Source organism: Monopterus albus, unplaced genomic scaffold (assembly GCF_001952655.1).
Source record: "Monopterus albus unplaced genomic scaffold, M_albus_1.0 scaffold226.1, whole genome shotgun sequence".
Lineage (NCBI taxonomy): Eukaryota > Metazoa > Chordata > Actinopteri > Synbranchiformes > Synbranchidae > Monopterus > Monopterus albus.
In genome coordinates this window covers 8,182-15,394 of record NW_018128106.1, presented here as the reverse complement: position 1 = coordinate 15,394, position 7,213 = coordinate 8,182, and positions in this window count along the sequence as shown.

The following is a 7,213-nucleotide window of genomic DNA, read 5'->3' as shown; positions in this document are numbered from 1 at the left end:
CGATGAGAGCATGAAGGAAGCGCTCATCGTTACTCACGTGAGAAGAGTCACCAGGCTGTAAGAGGAGGATGAAACAATACACAGCAGAGATGTTATCACACAAAGCGCCAAACTGCCTCTTTTAAATCACGGTTACTTTGATTTAAAGTTAACAGTGGTGCATTTACTTAAGTTGAAAAGAATATTTCAAAAGAGAGCATTTACCTTCCTGTTTAATATGTGTTCCTTATAAATTTCCTCTCTGTTCTTCTCTTTTTCCTCAAACCGCTTTTTTGACAGAACCAGCTCATGGACATCTGGGCAGCCTATAGGTTTGCTGATCATCTAATAAATAAATACAAGTCTGTGGTCATTTTTGCAAATATAGATTTTATACATGTCCAAAGTAATGACTTGACAGTTCTCTCATAGTTTTAAAACTTTACATTAACATTAATAAGCACCTGGCTGAGCTTTGCAAACCCCTGATTGGCTGAAAGTTGTCAATAACTGGACAATATAATTAGACAGTTATGACATATTAGATTTGATGTGCTTGACTGCAGTTCTAAGGTAATGTGCCAGTATTGAACTGTAGCTTTACAACAGTAAGGCTTTGTTAAAGAGCTTGTTTTGTTATTTAAAAAAAAGGCACAAATAGCTTTTTATAAAAAATCTAAATCTGACTGATTTCTCATTTTGTGTGTCACAATACAAGGACTTACTCTGGTGCAGTCCCCCATGTAGAAAACAGCCTGTTTGCCTCCAACTCCAAAGTAAGATATATCACTGTTGATACTACGAGGGACAGGATCGGGTCGAATATATTCCTCTTGCTCACTGTAAAAGACAAAATAAACCAAACTAAAATTAGCACTTCACGGTTGTATACCTCCGCCAACTAGTCAAATTCCTGGGAACAGGACAGCCATGAGGTCACAGTGACCTTGACCTTTGACCACCAAAAGCTAATCAATTCATCCGTGAGTCCAAGTGGACACTTGTGCCAAAAGTGAAGAAATTCCCTCAAGCGTTCCTGAGATATCACGATCACATGAATGACCGTACGGGCGGACAACCCGAAAACTTAATGAATCCAGCTACAGCTATCTCTGGTGTGGTGGTATAAAAAACAGACAAAGTAAAAGTTCTCATACTGGATTAAACACCTTGGACAATAATGGCTAATCTGAAGAACTACAGTAAATCACACCAACCTTGCAAATGTGCTGTTTTGTCTTTTAAACTTAGAGAGTCGGTACACAGCCCAGTTCCTGAGCTTCTCAGAGCTCATTCCACATCCGTTATCTAACACAATCACTGCAGGTTTCCCAAGAGTTTCGTCAAACATCTGGAAAACAGTGGGAGAAGTAAGTCACAATTAGACAGTTAGCTCTAAACAAAATGCACAGCCTGCTTAAACTCATGGCAGTAATAGTAAACCAGTGAGCAAAAATATTTAAATGTGTTTATAAATTACATGCAAATGCAGAACCCACCATTCGTATTTCTATTGTCCTCATTCCTTCATTTTTAGCTGTGGCTGACAAAGCGTTGTCAACCAGCTCAGCAAGCGCATAGGCTAGAAAAAATAACAAGAACTTGTAAATCATGAGTGATACTATGCAGCTTAATGTCTCTGTTTATGTCAAGTATACCAGCTTGTGTTTAAATCATGCAAGCACTTACGTATTGGCTTCTTGCCCTCACTAGCATAGTACTCATATGTACCACACTCGATCAATGTGTCAAAATGAGGACTGAAGTCGATTTGCTCCTTTGTTGACGATGACAGAGTTTGGTTCACATGTTGCAACAGGTAGATGGTACTGTCATCCTTAAGCTCCTCTACAAATAAAAATGGACAGCTAATCTATCTATCAGATGTAAATACTGACCTATAACGTGATGTGATAGTCAAGTATTTAAAATCATTTATGCTCAGCAAAGTCGGAACAAAGTCAAAAAAAACTTTCACAGGTGAAAAAACAACCATAATGTTTTCTTTTTCTCATCTATCATTTATAGAAGCATATTGTTTAGATTCTGCACAAACAAAGAACAATTTACTCACGAAATCTGTCAAAATCCAGGACTTTTCTATCCGTCGTGGTCAGTACAAATCTTCCACGTGAATAGATATTACATTTCTGCACAAAAAAAGTTAAAGGTGAATGTCTATTATTACTTATTTTTTGTCCTTTGTTAAAAACAGTCAATTAATTAGTCAATCATCAGAAGATTATTGCATGTGACAATTATTTTGATTATCAATGAACCGTTTCAAGAAAGTAAGCAGATTTGTCGACTGTTGCAGCCCTCAATTTAAGATAATGGACAACCCGTTACCTCTAAAACAAAATAAAGTTAGCAAACATTACCTTGTCCAAAGCTGCAACAAAGTCATTGAAGTCCCAACCACCTGTTTCCAGCACTATCTTCGTGTCCTTCTTGTTATCAAAACGGAAATCATAAACAAGGATCTTTCTGGAAGCTCTTCCTCCCCCAAACGAAGACATTTTCTCAAGTCAACGTGCAGATACACTAAAGTTTACTGTTGTCTTCTCCGTGTAACATTAACAAGGCGTGTCCCCTATACCGACCTCACTGAAACAACTTTGTTGATAACACGCTACAACGTAGGCGGTTTTGGAAAGCGGCCATATTGTTGTGCACCCACTTCCTCTCCTCCCCGTGATGCGTTGAAGGCGCACTGGCATCCAATTCTAAAGCCCCTCTCCTCTTCAGTGTGGATCACATGATTCCGGCGCAAACTGAGGCGGTCTGCCGATTAGCAGCCGGACCTAATCGAACAAAATACCGATTTGCCATGTAATATAAATCAAAATTAATGTTTAGAGCTGTGCCCACTACTCTTAACCTAGTAAGTATGCTCTCCTCTTGTTCAAGTCATATGTTCGAACTGTAATAACCAGCCACATCAGCCTCCAAATAGGAAATTCCGACATAATCTGGTTGCGGTTCAAACTGCTGCAAGTACATATCATAAAACAGTAGTTAATTAAAGCTATTTATATCACGTTCTCATAAAGTTCGCACTGGGGCAAACCACTTTATAATCATGAGTGAACACTACACGCCCCGAGATTGGAAATATTTTCCCACTCTGTCCAGATAGAATGAACGCAGTACGCGCTCTACGGAATGTCGCTTGGGACTCTTTCACTTTCTATTTCCGCGAAATAGTAGCAGAGCTGTTGCTGATCCCAAGGTAGCAAGCTTGTTGATAAAATCATGTGACCTGATCACACTTTTCAAAGCACATGACTGACTTATGTCGATAATTTTGCTGAGTCCTGTATCCGGGGTTAGGAAACTGACCATATTTCTTGCAGGTGTTAAATGTGACAGTTCGATTGTACTTTCGTTTTGTGGGTCTAGTCATGTCACTACTGATGCTTTCAGTGGCAGGTAGAATGACAACAGAGGTTGAACTTGGTGAAAAGACACTAAGAGAATTGGTGTCACTGGGTACAGGAACGTGTTAGGGTGATTTTTATTTTTAGATAGAATTGAATAAAATTAGTTAGGGTTTTTATTATATAGTATACATAAGTCTATATACTTTAATCTTACAATTGTGTTTATGTAGTTACATATGTTGTCTTTGTCATAGTTGTATTTTGTTTGCGTATGATAATTCTATCATAGTTAAGATTTAGTTTATAGCACACATAAGTTTACCTACTTTAATCTTACAGTTATGTTTATGTAGTTACATGTCACCTTATGTGTTCATTCAATCACTGGTCAGTGTTTACTGTCTTAACCAACTGGAGCACTGTTTAACATCAAGGGGACTGGTTCACTAAAACACTGAATCTCATTAGATTTACAGCTTTGGCAAAGAGGGTCCACAGTTGATTTATTGTCACCACCTGGCTAATGGGCCAGGGGAGTTATAGTTTGCTGGGATTCCTGGGATAGTTAAACTGAGATTAGATCTGAAGCCAGGAAGAGGAGAGAACTTCAAAGGTAGAACCATCACACACACACACACACACACACACACACACAGGCAGAGCAGTTTTATTGGAACTGGAAAGCAATGCCTAAAATGTAGCAGTTAGTTGGAAACAAAGAAAGAAGTAAGTGTCTATGTAGGAATTAAGACGGTATAGGGGGCTGTCGATGCCCATTGGAGCAGAGAGGACGATTGGAGGACGGACGGACTGAAGGACCAATCATGGGAGAGTTAAGTCTAAACCACGGCTTCTCCCCAACAGTTTTTGACCAATTGGATAGTAGCACCTTTTCATACAAATATTGTATACCGGCAAGTTGAGGACACTCTTTTCTGTTTATCCTAAACAGGGAAGATCCATGTGCACATGATTATTTTGATACGTTAATGCATAATAAATTTTACATAGTGAAATATATATCTTTTTATTAGTCTTCTCTTTTCAAAAGAAAAAGAACTTTCCTCACAAACGGGACAGGAGGGCATTGCTGTCAATGGCTTGGGGTAAATAACTCTGAACTTCTCCTTTGTACCGTCTTGAGAGGAAGAAGCTAAAGGCTGAAAGGAATGACCAGGACTGATCTGGAATTCATGAGCCTGAATGTGGGGTGATGATGGCTGAATGAAGGTAGCTGATGGTTGGAGTTAGTGATGACCGATGAGGCTTTGCTGAAGCTTCGACACAGTATTCACACAAATGGTTTGTTAGATTCTAACCTTTCTGTTAGAAATTAACCCAATTCTTTTGTTGGAAGCACGAGAAGTGACGACAGGAGAGGACTGTTTAAAATCAACAGAAAGTTTACTGAAAGCCTGATTACAGGCAAGTCTTACAGCGCTGGATTCAGAGAGCCAGAGCTCCCGCAGGAAAACCAACTTCTGAATCCTGAATCATGTTTTACAATGCATTTTATCTTCTTGGGCTGCTCCGCCCTGGACAGAGGTACAACATTCAACAGCTTTTGATCCTATTCTCCATTTGGTGTGAACCAGCGCTCCCCTTGTTTCAATGTGTTAAAGTCTAGGTGTGTGTGTGTGTGTGTGTGTGTGTGTCTCTCATGTGGTAACTTGGTCTTGATCAAGCACACAGAAAAATGGGTTAACTGGGTTGCAGGCCCCCTATGTGTGTGTGAGACAATAAATATGCTAAACTGGCCAAGTGGTCATCTCAGGTGATGAGATCCCTGTGTGTGAAAGACACCCCCTGGTGGGGCAGACCTTGGGATATGCTATGTGTGTCCAGGTGTGGGCTAGTGGGGCTTTGTTAAAATGTAAATAGGCCGTCTGGTTGTCTGGGGGATGCAGACATTCAGAAGTTACAGAGAGCAAGCAGATTCTACCTCATTACAATTGTAAGACACATAAGCAAAGAAAATAAATGTATTAGAAGAATAAATGTATTAAAATAACGAAAGCTCGGTAGTTCTGCACAATAATCAATACAGCTGTAATATGTATAATCAAGTAAGATAAAGTTATGAAAGGTAGCTAAAGGGAACTAAAGGTATGAGAAGTAACTCAAGCTTATAAAGTAACTAGAGTCTACAAGACTCAAATCTTACAGGCTCATTACTGGAGGCTTCAATGACACAGTGCTCGAGTACGACATCTAGTGGTCAAGAAATTGAAGTGCAGTTAAGAAGTGTCGCTTATTGGTTCATGGATTGTTTGGGATTTGATTCGCCATGCACATTCCTGTTCGACTACACTACATGGTTGCATGGTTTCAAGCTGATACAATGAAATATAAAATAAACATGGACACATTTTGAAGACCATGTTTCTTATGTGGCACGTCTGAGTGTATGTGCTCCTCACCTATATATGTGTTATGAAAACATTTAAATGGTGCTGCTACATTCATGAGATGTGGTCTACAAATTCAGACAGATGTCATTTTTACATGGGACTGGTGCAAATACAGAATACAGTATGGACTTTGGCAAAGTTTGTTTTGGGGTTCATTGTATATGCTATTTTTAAGCTTCTTCCGGCTGTTTGAAACCAGGAACTCACAAAGACGAAGTAGACCACTTGTATATATAAAAAATAACCGTGCTGGTTTATTCAAAGAATCACAGGTAAAATTAACATTACACGTCCAGATCTCTTCCACCTCCGACCTGCACGCAGGCAGACGAAGTCTGAAAGACCCTGAACCATAATGCCTATACAATTTTATCACTTGGTTGGGATAGCCCATTCTACACAGCAACGTCAAACCGTGACGTCACCTGATATGCCAGCTTTGCAGCTGACCATAACAATAGTCAAAACATGAAGAAAGTCAAGGTGTGTGGCTGTTGATTGCTGGTGTGTATCGAAGAACATTTTGACCTGACATTACACATAAGAAAATATTATGATTACCATTACAGTTACACATATCATAATAATAGCAATAACCTCCTGCCTGCAAACCATCTTTATTTAGTTGTCCTTGGCCTATATGCAGCCTGCAGAACTCATGAGAATGACTAAGCATTTAACAGCCTGAGCTAGACAGCCTGGCTCCACTAAACATTACTAATACAACAAATCTCTAACAAATATCTATCTGACTATAAGCTATTATTTCTCTGTAGCTTCTTCCAGTTCTTTTAAACCAGGAACTCTCAATGAGACGAAGTAGACTGCTTTAGATTTTATAAAAAATAACCGTGCTGGTTTATTCAGAGGATCACAGGTAAAATTCACATTACACGTCCGGACCTTTCTCTCACCTCTGCCTGCGCGCAGGCAGCAGAAAAGCTCAAGATCTCTGGACCCAACAACCTATATAATATTAATCATTTTGGGCTATTCCCATACTACAAGGGGCGTCAAAACCGTGACGCCACCCGATAAGCAAGCTTTGCAGCTGCTCTAACGTTTAGCCAAAACATGAGGAAACGTCAAGGTGCGTGACTGTTGTTTTCGTGGTGTGTATCTAAACAATTGGACATAACCTTACACATTAATACAAATATTAAGACTAGCATTACAGTTGACACTAACAGCAGTTTTCCTGTAACCTTGACGTGCCTGCAGTCTGGACTGCAGGCTGAATAGTTAACAGCCCAAGCTAGTCACCCTGTCTGCACTAAACATTCATAGACAACAGATCTCTAATCCATATCTATCTAACTAAGAAATAACCTAACAGTGACCTTAACATTGCTATGCTGGTAACGTCGTTTAATAATTATTTTTCAACTAAACATTTTATAGTTAGCCTATAGGTTTTACAGTTTCACTATGTCGATTGAG